The following is a 15498-nucleotide window of genomic DNA, read 5'->3' on the forward strand; positions in this document are numbered from 1 at the left end:
CGGCGATGCCCCCTGAGAGGATAAAGCCCCCCCGAGCCCCTCCTCTCTCCCGCTGTCGAACCCTAGCCGCCACCTTCTCCCTCTCGCAGCCTCCCTCTCTGTCTCGTTCGCCCGAGTGGGCTCGTCGCTGGCACATCGCCGTCGTCGCGGCCACTGGCTCCCCCGCGCTGTTCCAAGCTGTCCAGGAGCACCTCGTCCTCTTCTACACCAACTGCAAGCACCGGGTCGAGCCGGAGCACCCTCGAGCCGTCTCCATCCGCCTCCTTCCCCGACTGCATCCGCCGGTCGACGCCGCTCGATCCGCGCCTCTCCAACGAGCTCCAGCCTCGTCGTGCCTTCTCCAAGCTCCGCTGTGAGCTCATTGTCGTTTTCCCTCTCAACCCATGCTTGATTTCTTTCCGTAGCGACGTCCCCATGAGTTGTCGCACCACCGTCCGCCATGGCCAATGAGGTCAAGCACGCAGGGCCTCTCTGGACCCGTCCGCGATGCATGTGTGCTCTAGGCACTCCGTTGAATCGATTGCACCACGCGGCTTGCTCGCGTGTGCTCGGCAGTGAAGCTTTCATCAAGCACCGCGTCGGCCGCCGCTAGTTGCCGCCGCTAGTCGCTGCCGTAGTCCACACCTCTGGCCGCCCCGGGCAGTGCCCTCGCACACGTGCGCCCGGGCCAAGCCCTGCCCGCATCGCACGCCTCTGGCCGCGATCGGCTGCGCCCGGCCACGTCTGTGCGTGCCCACCCACGCACGCCTTTGCCTGCTGCACCTGCTGCCCGTCGCAGCACGCCTGCGCGCACGCTGTCGTCGTGTCGTGGCCGTCGCCCTACCTCCCCGCTCGGCTCGCCTACTCGCCTCGCCGCTGCGCGTGCACGCCGCACTGGTCGCGCCCATGGCGCTTGACCTGCGCCTGACCGCTCCTCCTCTGCCTCCCCACTCGCGCTGCCTGCTCGCCTGTTGCTGCTTCGCGCCGTGGCCACTGCCGCTGTCGCACGCGCGCGCCCGCAGCCTCTCCCCTGCTTTGCTGCTGCTCGCTGCTGCAGCTCCTCTGCTGCTCGCCGCCGCTGCCTAGCGCCCGCATCGCGCCGCTACACTCTGCTGCTGCTCCGCTATAGTAACATTCAGTTACTGTAGCGGTAGCTAGCTTTTGTGCTGCTACGCCATTTAGCTATCTGAACAGCCCATAAACAATAGCTAATCAAGTGCTAAAATGATTAAAAATAATATGTGTAGGAAGTACACTTGACAAACTTCAGTTTACCCCACTGGACCAAATTTATTTGATGCATGGATTAAATCCTACAAAAATCACAAAATGCAATATTCTCTTAGCCCTAGCATTGTGTGTGCGTGCAGTTGTTGGGGAACGTAGTAATTTCAAAAAATTTCCTACGCACACGCAAGATCATGGTGATGCATAGCAACGAGAGGGGAGAGTATGATCTACGTACCTTGTAGATCGACAACGGAAGCGTTTGGTTGATGTAGTCGTACGTCTCCACGGTTAAGAATATGATCACGTGGATCAACTTGTCTTCATGGGGTGCCCCTTGCCTCAGTATATAAAGGATGGAGGAGGAGGAGGCCGGCCAAGGCACTTGGTGCGGCCAGGATGTGGAGTCCTACTAGGACTCCAAGTCCTAGTAGGAGTCCACCAAGAGGGGAGGAAGGGAGAAGGAAGTGGAGGAGAAGGAGAGGTGGCCGGCCCCCTTTTCCCTAGTCCAATTCGGACTAGAGGGGAGGGGGGCGCAGCAGCCCCTTGGCCCTTTCTCCTCTTCCCACTAAAGCCCATCAAGGCCCATTGATTCTCCCGTAACTACCCGGTACTCCAAAAAATACCCGAATCACTCGGAACCTTTCCGATGTCCGAATATAGTCATCCAATATATCGATCTTTACGTCTCGACCATTTCGAGACTCCTCGTCATGTCCCCGATCTCATCCGGGACTCCGAACTCCTTCGGTACATCAAAACTCATAAACTCATAATATAACTGTCATCGAAACCTTAAGCGTGCGGACCCTACGGGTTCGAGAACAATGTAGACATGACCGAGACACGTCTCCGGTCAATAACCAATAGCGGGACCTGGATGCCCATATTGGCTCCTACATATTCTACGAAGATCTTTATCGGTCAGACTGCATAACAACATACGTTGTTCCCTTTGTCATCGGTATGTTACTTGCCCGAGATTCGATCGTCGGTATCCAATACCTAGTTCAATCTCGTCATCAGCAAGTCTCTTTACTCGTTCTGTAATACATCATCCCGCAACTAACTCATTAGTTGCAATTCTTGCAAGGCTTAAGTGATGTGCATTACCGAGAGGGCCCAGAGATACCTCTCTGACAATCGGAGTGACAAATCCTAATCTCGAAATACGCCAACCCAACATGTACCTTTGGAGACACCTGTAGAGCTCCTTTATAATCACCCAGTTACGTTGTGACGTTTGGTAGCACACAAAGTTTTCTTCCGGCAAACGGGAGTTGCATAATCTCATAGTCATAGGAACATGTATAAGTCATGAAGAAAGCAATAGCAACATACTAAACGATCGGGTGCTAAGCTAATGGAACGGGTCATGTCAATCACATCATTCTACTAATGATGTGATCCCGTTAATCAAATAACAACTCCTTTGTTTATGGTTAGGAAACATAACCATCTTCGATTAACGAGCTAGTCAAGTAGAGGCATACTAATGACACTCTGTTTGTCTATGTATTCACACATGTATTATGTTTCCGGTTAATACAATTCTAGCATGAATAATAAACATTTATCATGATATAAGGAAATAAATAATAACTTTATTATTTCCTCTAGGGCATATTTCCTTCAGCAGTGTGGCCGCGTCCACTTCTGCTGCTACTGCGCTACAGTAACTGAATGTTACTGTAGGGGTAGCTGGCTTTGTACTGCTGCTGCTTATTGACTAGCCCTTTTTGCATCAACAAAATAGACAGCAAATCACTTCGAAAATAAATAAAAATGATGGGAATAGTTTGTACACTTGACCAACTCCATTTCATCTCACTGGAACAAGTCTGTTAGGTGCATGGATTAATTGCTACAAAAATGACAAAAGTGAATCTTCTGTTAACAAAGAAACTAAAGAAACAAATTACTAACTAGGCTAGTTTGGGGCTGTATTTGGACTAGCTAAGTGCACTGTTCATGCCATCAGATGGCATGTATTGGTAGTAATCTTGGAGTAGAGTAAATCATCTATAGGAATCATCCCCAGTAGAGCTATGAATAACCCATTATAGCCCTCACAAATTGGCTAGTCAATAAACAGATTCTAAGACTTGGTAGAAATTCCGAAATTCTAGAAAACATTTTAAACTTTAGAAATTCATAGAAAATAAACCGTAGCTCGGATCAGAAAACTTTATATATGAAAGTTGCTCAGAACGACGAGACGAATCCGGATAGGCAGCCCGTTCGTCCGCCACAGACCCCTAACATATCAAACTCGCAACTTTCCCCCTCCGGCTCCTCTGCCCGAAAACGCGAAACACCGGGGATACTTTCCCGGTTGTTTCCTCCCTTCACCGGTATCACCTCATACCGCGTTAGGGCACCCCTAGCACCGATACTTGTCATGTCATGCATCGCTATGCATCTGTTTGCTTAAATATTTATTGTTTCTTCCGCCTTCTTCTCTTGCTAGACACCGAGACCGACGCCGCTGCTACCCAGTACGGCTACGGAGTTGACGACCCCTCTCTCTTGCCAGAGCAACCAGGCAAGCCCCCCCTCCTTGATCACTAGATATCGCCTACTCTCCTCTATACTGCTTGCATTAGAGTAGTGTAGTATGTTACTGCTTTCCGTTAATCCTATCCTGATGCATAGCCTGTCCTTGCTACTACTGTTGTTACCTTTACCTGCAATCCTAATGCTTAGTATAGGGTGCTAGATTATCATCAGTGGCCCTACACTCTTGTCCGTCTGCCATGCTATACTACTGGGCCGTGATCACTTCGGGGGTGATCACGGGCATATGATATATACTTATACTGTTACATTACTTATGATACTGTTCGGAGATGGGGGCTGAAGGGGCAGGTGGCTCCATCCCGGTAGAGGTGGGCCTGGGTTCCCGATGACCCCCGACTGTTACTTCATGGCGGAGCGACAGGGCAGGTTGTGACCACCTAGGAGAGAGGTGGGCCTGGCCCTGGTCGGTGTTCGCGGATACTTAACACGTTTAACGAGATCTTGGTATTTGATCTGAGTCTGGCTACTGGCCTATACGCACTAACCATCTACGCGGGGACAGTTATGGGCACTCGAAGTCGTGGTATCAGCCGAAGCCTTCGTGACGTCAGCGACTGAGTGGCGCGCGCCGGATTGGACCGTAAGCCTGCTCTTGTATTAAGGGGGCTAGTTCTGCTTCCGGCCGCATACGCAACGTGCAGGTGTGCAATGGGCGATGGGCCCAGACCCCTGCGCCATAGGATTTAGACCGGCATGCTGACCTCTCTGTTGTGCCTAGGTAGGGCTGCAACGTGTTGATCTTCCGAGGCCGGGCATGACCCAGGAAAGTGTGTCCGGCCAAATGGGATCGAGCGTGTTGGGTTATGTGGTGCACCCCTGCAGGGAAGTTAATCTATTCGAATAGCCGTGATCTTCGGTAATAGGACGACTTGGAGTTGTACCTTAACCTTATGACAACTAGAACCGGATATTTAATAAAACACACCCTTCCAAGTGCTAGATACAACCGGTGATCGCTCTCTCACAGGGCGACGAGGGGAGGATCATCGGTTAGGATTATGCTATACGATGCTACTTGATGCTACTTTCTGAACTTACCATCTACTCTCTCCTACATGCTGCAAGATGGAGGTGGCCAGAAGTGTAGTCTTCGACAGGGTTAGTTATCCCCCTCTTATTCTGGCATTCTGCAGTTCAGTCCACATATGATACCCTTATTCCATTTGATACCCATGCATATGTAGTGTAGCTCCTTGCTTGCGAGTACTTTGGATGAGTACTCACGGTTGCTTTCTCCCCCTTTTTCCCCCTTTCCTTTCTTTCTGGTTGTCGCAACCAGATGCTGGAGTCCAGGAGCCAGACGCCACCGTTGATGACGACTACTACTATTCGGGAGGTGCCTACTACTACGTGCAGCCCGCTGACGGCGACCAGGAGTAGTTTAGGAGGATCCCAGGCAGGAGGCCTGCGCCTCTTTCGATCTGTATCCCAGTTTGTGTTAGCCTTCTTAAGGCAAACTTGTTTAACTTATGTCTATACTCAGATATTGTTGCTTCCGCTGACTCGTCTATGATCGAGCTCTTGTATTCGAGACTTCGAGGCCCCTGACTTGTAATATGATGCTTGTATGACTTATTTTATTTGTAGAGTTGTGTTGTGATATCTTCCTGTGAGTCCCTGATCTTGATCGTACATGTTTGCGTGTATGATTAGTGTACGATTGAATTGGGGGCGTCATAAGTTGTTATCAGAGCCGACTGCCTGTAGGAATCCCCCTTCCACACTCCTTGGCCAAAGTCGAGTCTAGACTTTACAAAACTTTTACTAACATGGCTGTGCGGCCCATGGGCCCACGTCGCCATTGGGTGGTATTAGAATCTTTTACTCCTCGATCCTTACTCTGGGATTCTGACTCTCTCCTACTCGGGTTAAATGATTTTACTAAACCTGACTCTAGGTTCTCGTAACTACTTTCTCCCGGAGAGCCCCTTATCACAGATGATCGCATGCTGCACCAGAAGATTCCGAAGATACTCTCCAATGTTCTCTTGAGACTTTGTGCCCGCCGCCTTTGCAATTCCCTACCACCGAATTATCCCTATGGATAAATAGATACACCAGTCGTCCTTACTTTTATTCCTAGCTGATCTTGTTATTGCAAGATACCCCGAAATTCTCTCTATTGTTCCGAGAATACTTTGTGCCTACCGCCTTGCAGTTCTTTGCCGCCTGAATGTCCGTATGGATAAATTCTCGCACCTACCGAGTATCCGCTCATCCCCAGTTGCTTATGAGTTTAATAATCCTTCAAGTCATTCCTTGCTTGATCGGCTATATCCTTATCGTGCTGCTCTCAACTGTGCTACATGGTCCTTCTTCCCAGAGCAGAATTTTCGATGATGAGCTAAGCTTACGTCGAGTTTCCTCATCATATCATTTCTCCTTAAACCACAAACTTGGTTTCGAGTTTGTGCCGTACCCGTGGTTCCAATAACCTTTCGCTTCATCATTCTCTTGACTTGATGTCATCGCTGATGGATTACATCTTCATGAAATCTCTCAACAATTGTGTCATGATCATCATCAATCTTATGAGCTATTCTAGGATATCAATCGAAGTCATGATGAGAAATACCATCCTTGCCCCTCGATGAATTGTGTTATCATCGACAACTTTATTGCCTTCCCTACAACACAAACTTGTTCGTGTTCTGTGTTATACCTTGAGTTCCTTGATATCCAACATTTGTTCTTCTTTACCTTGGAGTATTACCATCTTTTATATCCAGGACGTCGTGCTTAGCACACCCGGCCGGAGGCCCTATGGTTATAGATTCCTTTTCAGCAAGGTTATCCATTCTTCCATGAGGAAATTCTAAGACTTATTCTACAAGTTATTCCTGATGGATTCTTTGTGTTTCCAAAGTCTGACCTTTTCCTGAAGACCATGTCAATGCTATCTATATGTACTCCAATTTTCAACAAGAACATTTAAAGCCTAATGTTAAATGTTTCCTGCTCAATTATCCAAACACCGCTGTATGGGTAATGTCCTGAAATTTCTCTCCCCTTACCTAAAGAGTTTTCTACATTATATCCTATCATGGATATCGTGCTCTGGTTGTCCTTGGGAAGGATATACCCTTGAAATATGTGTTTAAACACATTTTCCTTTCCATTGTTCTGATTAATCTGATAATCATATTTTTCTCTCCATTGTTTGGTTTAACCTTTCTTATGATCTATATTATGTAAGCAGTAGTATTTCCCTGCTTACGTTAACATCTTGTTGTACCACTCTGTCAGTAAGACCCTGTTACTTTGGTTGATGACATTCAGGTAACCACCGATGGACGAGAACTTTCCTATTGGTCCGCCTCGTTCAACGAGCAGGAAAATGGTTCTCTTCGTCCCTCGCCCTTGGTACTGATGTTGTTGTCGACATAACCGACAGACTAACCTCTGACATGCCTTGCTTACATGACCGTGCAAGATGTCAACTGCCTTTCTACTTTTAACCCACATGGTGGGACCATAACCCACAGTTCCACAGGATCGAAACCTGACTCTCATGTACACCCCCTGTTCCCAAAGTTATTCCTCGCGCGTGGCCTCAAACGTAATTCATGAGCCACCTTCCGATGAGATCATCAACTCTGGTATCAGACACAATACTTATTCCCGTTGCTATGAACCCCCTTTCACGCCCTATTTCAGGCACTGAACGATTACCCGCCTTCTTGAAACTTCTCATGGTACTTTCTTACTTTTCTCTCGGTGTATTCTTGACCAACTCCATTTCATCTCACTAGAACAAGTCTGTTAGGTGCATGGATTAATTGCTACAAAAATGACAAAAGTGAATCTTCTGTTAACAAAGAAAACTGAAGAAACAGATTACTAACTAGGCTAGTTTGGGGCTGTATTTGGACTAGCTAAGTGCACTGTTCATGCCATCAGATGGCATGTATTGGTAGTAATCTTGGAGTAGAGTAAATCATCTATAGGAATCATCCCCAGTAGAGCTATGAATAACCCATTATAGCCCTCACAAATTGGCTAGTCAATAAACAGATTCTAACTAGGCTAGTTTGGGGCTGTATTTGGACTAGCTAAGTGCACTGTTCATGCCATCAGATGGCATGTATTGGTAGTAATCTTGGAGTAGAGTAAATCATCTATAGGAATCATCCCCAGTAGAGCTATGAATAACCCATTATAGCCCTCACAAATTGGCTAGTCAATAAACAGATTCTAAGACTTGGTAGAAATTCCGAAATTCTAGAAAACATTTTAAACTTTATAAATTCATAGAAAATAAACCGTAGCTCGGATCGGAAAACTTTATATATGAAAGTTGCTCAGAACGACGAGACGAATCCAGATACGCAGCTCGTTCGTCCGCCACAGACCCCTAACATATCAAACTCACAACTTTCCCCCTCCGGCTCCTCTGCCCGAAAACGTGAAACACCGGGGATACTTTCCCGGTTGATTCCTCCCTTCACCGGTATCACCTCATACCGCGTTAGGGCACCCCTAGCACCGATACTTGTCATGTCATGCATCACTATGCATCTGTTTGCTTAAATATTTATTGTTTCTTCCCCCTTCTTCTCTCGCTAGACACCGAGACCGACGCCGCTGCTACCCAGTACGGCTACGGAGTTGACGACCCCTCTCTCTTGTCAGAGCAACCAGGCAAGCCCCCCCTTGATCACCAGATATCTCCTACTCTCCTCTATACTGCTTGCATTAGAGTAGTGTAGTATGTTACTGCTTTCCGTTAATCCTATCCTGATGCATAGCCTGTCCTTGCTACTACTATTGTTACCTTTACCTGCAATCCTAACCATCTACACTCTTGTCCGTCTGCCATGCTATACTACTGGGCCGTGATCACTTCGGGGGTGATCACGGGCATATGATATATACTTATACTGTTACTTTACTTATGATACTGTTTGGAGATGGGGGCTGAAGGGGCAGGTGGCTCCATCCCGATAGAGGTGGGCCTGGGTTCCCGATGGCCCCCGACTGTTACTTCATGGCGGAGCGACAGGGCAGGTTGTGACCACCTAGGAGAGAGGTGGGCCTGGCCCTGGTCGGTGTTCGCGGATACTTAACACGTTTAACGAGATCTTGGTATTTGATCTGAGTCTGGCTACTGGCCTATACGCACTAACCATCTACGCGGGGACAGTTATGGGCACTCGACATCGTGGTATCAGCCGAAGCCTTCGTGACGTCAGCGACTGAGTGGCGCGCGCCGGATTGGACCGTAAGCCTGCTCTTGTATTAAGGGGGCTAGTTCTCCTTCCGGCCACGTACGCAACGTGCAGGTGTGCAATGGGCGATGGGCCCAGACCCCTGCGCCATAGGATTTAGACCGCCATGCTGACCTCTCTGTTGTGCCTAGGTAGGGCTGCGACGTGTTGATCTTCCGAGGCCGGGCATGTCCCAGGAAAGTGTGTCCGGCCAAATGGGATCGAGCGTGTTGGGTTATGTGGTGCACCCCTGCAGGGAAGTTAATCTATTCGAATAGCCGTGATCTTCGGTAACAGGACGACTTGGAGTTGTACCTTGACCTTATGACAACTAGAACCGGATACTTAATAAAACACACCCTTCCAAGTGCCAGATACAACCGGTGATCGCTCTCTCATAGGGCGACGAGGGGAGGATCATCGGTTAGGATTATGCTATACGATGCTACTTGATGCTACTTGCTGAACTTACCATCTACTCTCTCCTACATGCTGCAAGATGGATGTGGCCAGAAGCGTAGTCTTCGACAGGATTAGTTATCCCCCTCTTATTCTGGCATTCTGCAGTTCAGTCCACATATGATACCCTTATTCCATTTGATACCCATGCATATGTAGTGTAGCTCCTTGCTTGCGAGTACTTTGGATGAGTACTCACGGTTGCTTTCTCCCCCTTTTCCCCCCTTTCCTTTCTTTCTGGTTGTCGCAACCAGATGCTGGAGTCCAAGAGCCAGACGCCACCGTTGATGACGACTACTACTATTCGGGAGGTGCCTACTACTACGTGCAGCCCGCTGACGGCGACCAGGAGTAGTTTAGGAGGATCCCAGGCAGGAGGCCTGCTCCTCTTTTGATCTGTATCCCAGTTTGTGTTAGCCTTCTTAAGGCAAACTTGTTTAACTTATGTCTATACTCAGATATTGTTGCTTCCGCTGACTCGTCTATGATCGAGCTCTTGTATTCGAGCCTTCGAGGACCCTGACTTGTAATATGATGCTTGTATGACTTATTTTATTTGTAGAGTTGTGTTGTGATATCTTCCCGTGAGTCCCTGATCTTGATCGTACACGTTTGCGTGTATGATTAGTGTACGATTGAATCGGGGGCGTCACAGAGAGAGAGAGAGATCAAACACATAGCTACTGGTACATACCCTCAGCCCTGAGGGAGAACTACTCCCTCCTCGTCATGGAGAACACCGGGATGATGAAGATGGCCACTGGAGAGGGATTCCCCCTCCGCCAGGGTGCCGGAACGGGGCTAGATTAGTTTTCGGTGGCTACGGAGGCTTCTGGCGGCGGAACTCCCGATCTATTCTGCTCCTCGAAGTTTTTAGGGTATATGGATATATATAGGAGGAAGAAATACGTCAGGAGAGCCACGAGGGTGGAGGGCATGCCCAGGGGGGTGGGCGTGCCCCCTGCCTCGTGCCTTCCTCGTTGCTTCCCTTATGTACACCTCAAGTCTTCTGGATTGCTTCCATTCCAAAAATAAGTTCCGTGAAGTTTCAGGTCAATTGGACTCCGTTTGATTTTTCTTTTCTGCGATACTCAAAAACAAGGAAAAAATGGAACTGGCACTGGGCTCTAGGTTAATAGGTTAGTCTCAAAAATCATATAAAATAGCATATAAATGCATATAAAACATCCAAGGTTGATAATATAATAGTATGAAACAATCAAAAATTATAGATATGTCGGAGACGTATCAGCTGGCTATCTCCAACGTCGGCTCGTTTGCGGTCAGACCGCTTCGACCATCGCTCCATCTCCTCGTTGTCCGGGCGATACTTCGGTCCAAGGGCTGGCCCTCTCCCAGCAACGGTCCATCGCTCGTCTCGGGCCCGGAGCTACAGGACGGAGCTCTTCTCGCGCCCGGCGGCGGGACGGAGCTCGTCTCGCGCTCGGGGCTGTAGGACAGGCGATGGAGGCCAGTTGTGGCCGGCCTATTGAGTCTCGGCGCTGGGGGTCGTCCAGGGGTGCGAAAGGCGGCGCCTTTCCGCTCGTCTCTTCGGTTGGCCTAGCGGTGGGTCTGGGGTCAGGTGTTGCCTAGGTCTGGGATGCCGGGGCGGCGGCCCCAGTGGTGGTAGCGTGGTGCTTTTGGGCAGAGCCCGCGGCTTGGTGCTGCCCGGTGACCACGGCCGTGCGGGCGGCGTGGCAGCCGGGATGTGGCGTTCGGTGGCGGTGAGTGTTGGCCGGGGTGAAAACATGTTCTTTCTGCGGACAGACCGGCGGCGGCGAAACTCGTTTCCTTCTTGAAGGCGTCGTCGCGGCTCTCATCGCCTATCGTGTGCTCCTGGGGATACTCTGATCCTTGGATCGGGCGGTGGCGGCGCTCTGGTGTCGTATCCTTGCTGGAGGCGCCGTCTTGGAGTCCACGGATCGTCGTATGCGGCTTCATCTCTTCGTAGTTAGGTGTGGTGTTGCTGCGCTCAGCGTCTGTATATCATACCTTGGATGTGTGTTTTTATTATGGTGGCGTGCGTTTGTATCGGGATGTTGGTGATCTTTGTTTTATATATAAAACGGGGTGAAAGCCTTTTTCCGTAAACTTGTACCTTTCAGCTTGTCACGCGAGGGCGGAGATAAAACCTTAGGATGCTGCAGGGTAGATAGCGGGGGACAAAAAGTAGCACAAAAGGTTTGACATATATATGAGAGTGCCGTCATTTTGTGCTCGGCCACGGTCGCCTTTGTAATAAGTGGACCAGTATGAAAGTGGCGATGCGGTCATCGGTGCTTCCCTTGTAGCGGCGCATGGGATGCATGCATGCATACAGCTGAATGATAATCTAATGAGTGCAGTGCAAACGGCAGGAACGAGAGAAGCGTGTGTTTCATCTTACACCAACGAGCGAACAAAACATATCACCACTAGCAGTTGACAGTGGTGGCACCTTTCCAAAAAAGATAGACCCATGATCCATGATCCATCTCCACCGCAGTGCAATGGTTGGGTTGCAACCCGCCCACTGATTCTTAACACTTTTCGGGTAATTTAACGAAACGTGTTTCACACGGACATTTATCGTACGAATGGTAATCATCGTGAAGCAATATGGTAGTGGATTATGAGAAAAGATTCATCTCCAGCCCGCTGCCAAAACGGTTTTGAAGGTGGGAGTAACTAGAACTCATCTAAATGAGATATAATTTGGTCTCATTCACTTGGAAATCAAGAACAAAAATAATCCACATCAGCACACACGCATCTTATAACATCACATCCAATGACTATAAAAGGTGAATGAGACCAAATTATATCTCATCTAGATGAGTTCTAGCAAAACTGTTTGAAGGTAGCTAGCTAGTTTTCTCAATTCACTAATGATCGACCATTCAATCACCATTAACTGATCTACTTGCATGTCGACTGACCTCCTACCTTTTTCTGTTTAATACATGATCTAGGAGAGGCCCAGTGGAGTCTGCACAAACAAGGTTGAGTTACACATGAAAGGGCGTACGTACAAGTCAAGTGATGTGTCAAGCTCGTGCATAAATTGATCATAAAAACCCGAATCAATTGTATCGTTTTTATTTGTCGGGGAACTAACCAATGATCTTGAGGGTCACCTTTGGCTCTTGTTCATATCTGCTCTGCAGCTCTGGAAAGCCCCAAGTAATTGGTGTCGTTCCTTTGCCGCTGCAGTGATTTTACTCCTATATAACATTAAGAATGCACGCACTGCAGCCAGAAGCTGGCTGCTCGCTCTGACTGCTTTCTGCCAACCGCTGAGTCGATCCGATCCATGTCAATTTGGCAAAATTTCGCTCTGACTGCTTTCTGCCAACCGCTGAGCCAGAAGCTGGCTGCTGCTTTCTGCTCCACGGCCTTGCAGTAGCCCAACACTTGCCGATTCATACGGGACAGAGGAGCCAATTTGGCATAATTCTTGGGCATGACCATCCGGTTCACCGAATTCTGTACTACTACTTGTAGCTCGCCGCAGGTCCGTGTCATCCAGATCCGGGCATGACTCTGTAGGTGCACGCACCGAGAAGTGTGTGTGTGGATGGCAAGCAAAGGCTCCAGAACAGGATCAATGATCTCATACCACTTTTTGTTGCCGAGAAGGATCAACGTAAAAGCTATCTCAATGAATGGCACACTCACACGATCAAATGTTACAAGACACACAAAATTCTTGTGCGGCATTCAACTAGCAGAATTTTTTTTTTTGCTTGTCTATTCATTTGACCACTACTTGAGCCGTTCAGGTACAAATAGGAAGGGAGAAAGACATGAGTTGGACCGAGCTTCATGGCAATGCCATCCCAAAGCCACTCACTCCAGAACCCCAACATTGCTGCCGCAATCGCTAGGTCTCATGCCATCCCATATAGCAACCACAACAGTCTACATAAAGAAATAAACCAGCAGCCAAGTCGTGTGCATACACACACGACATGGCGCGTTATTTGCTGGCCGAGGAATAAAGGAAACTAGGGTTCATGTGACGTTGACTAACACAGAAGACGCTGTGCTAAGTTGCGGGTAAATTGGGGCCACATGCCATTACGGTAGAGACCCTCTTTAAGATAGGCGGTGGCACGGCGGAGTTCTTCCTTGAGACTCATATTCTCTGTACACAGGCGTTGGTGCTCCGAGGTATCCTGAGTTTTTAGTATCACCCCTGCGCATTTGAGGCATGTCTTGTGTTCAACAACCCACTTGATAGCTTGGTTTTCATCTTTTAGCATCTGGTTCTCTCCCTGAAGATTTTTGGTGTCCTGTAGTTGCCTCTTGCCCTGCATTTATTAATTTCAAGTATGCGTCATTTTAGTGGGTTAGCAAAGTATGCATGCTACCATGTTCACGAGGGGATTATATAGTACTACATTGTAATATTAGATGACCAATAATGCTACTATTTTTAGTGGGGTTTGTACTGTTTAACAGTAAAACTTGCATAGCTGCATGTCTTAGGTGACCCATGTGCCCAAATGTTATGTAATTCACTGTGGAAAAGAATGGAATATATACCTTGCTGGAGGAGCGTTTGTTTTGGAACCAAAACTTGACCTGCAGGGCACTCATGCCAAGCCTCTCGCTAAGGTCTTGCCGGAGTTTCGCATCTGGATAAGGGCTTTCTTGGAACACACTACATATCACGTTAATGAAAATGGATTAGCACACATCTTTTTTGATAGGTAAGAAACATTGATTGAGTATGTATTGTACACTTCAAGTTATTGGATTTGTTCTCCACGGAGACGGTTATAATTTGCACGCCTTGTCACCATTCTCTGCTCACTATTGATCTCTCCATCGTTATTGTTGCCTTTGTCTGCAGCAGCAGCGTTGGCATCGTCAGTGTTGCCCATGTTGGTAGTGGCTCCCAGCAGGCCATGCATCTCATCACCATTCTCGTGCTGGAGTAGGTGGCCCTGCTCGCTTGTGATGAAGAGGTCCAACATATTTTGCACATCACTGTCGTATTCCGGCAACTCCCCATCCATGGTGATCTGTTATCATGAAACAAAATATTTATTCTCATGTGTAGACTTATTAAAGGTAGCAATGAACAAATATCTTAAGAAAAAAGAATGCGGTAGTGAAAAATGAAATCAAGTAGACTTTAATTGCCAATGTAGTACATTTAGATTTAGATTTTAATTTCCAACATAGTTGGATGTTACTCCACATTAAGAATACTTAAAATTCATCTGTATGAGCTTCCTAGACCGAGATGTAATCAAGTAGACTTAAATTACTCTCAAAAAGTATATTGACATAATTTCCTGAATTCACTATCACATATTCATGATTATCTACGCTGATTACTTCAATAATTTCTAAACGTATATGCCCTACATAGTAATGCAAAACTATTACTTACTTATCTCATCGTGTTCTTTTATATGTATCAGAAAATCCTTACTCTATCTATATATACATTGGTATCTATCTACGGACTCCGTATGTGATATAAATAAACAAGACCCTACATACAATAAGATAAGTACCAACTACTCCTACAATTGTAGAAGCAAGATATTAAAATATAATATGCGAGGGAAATCATATTAGCCATAAATAATAGCATCATAGGCATGATAATACAATCAGATCTATGAATATATACAATCAGATCTACGTATAGCAAGATCCTAGCCATCTCCCAAGCAAAGTGATGAAATGCTACTTTCTTTGTGTATCCACTCACTCCATGGTGGATCTACCTTTTTTCCAAGAATACAAGGGATGAGAGATGTCACGGAGTATTCCTGCTCAACATTAGAAGCTATATATCCAAGGATAACTAGAGTAGAAGGGTATAAACATTACTAGATGAATGGCTTAAGGAAATACAGATGGCTTCGGTTGTCGTCCTCCTTAGAACTTCGATAGGCGAGAAAGTACACGAACCTGTTTTGTTCCTACTGATATATCAAACTCATTCAGCAAAGTAGCTATGACCATCCGAATTTAAAGCCATGAGCAGCATGCAAATTTTTGCCATGACCCATGATTAATGCAAGCAATTACTTCTATCCAAATA

The 15498-nt window shown here is 47.4% G+C and overlaps 1 pseudogene; it reads right to left on the minus strand.

The window, feature by feature from the left end:
• Window positions 1-13275: 13275 nt before the first annotated feature.
• Window positions 13276-14455, minus strand: LOC125548033 (annotated as a pseudogene).
• Between the last annotated feature and the right edge of the window lie 1043 nt (window positions 14456-15498).

The sequence above is a fragment of the Triticum urartu genome, chromosome 3, assembly GCF_003073215.2.
Source record: "Triticum urartu cultivar G1812 chromosome 3, Tu2.1, whole genome shotgun sequence".
NCBI lineage: Eukaryota > Viridiplantae > Streptophyta > Magnoliopsida > Poales > Poaceae > Triticum > Triticum urartu.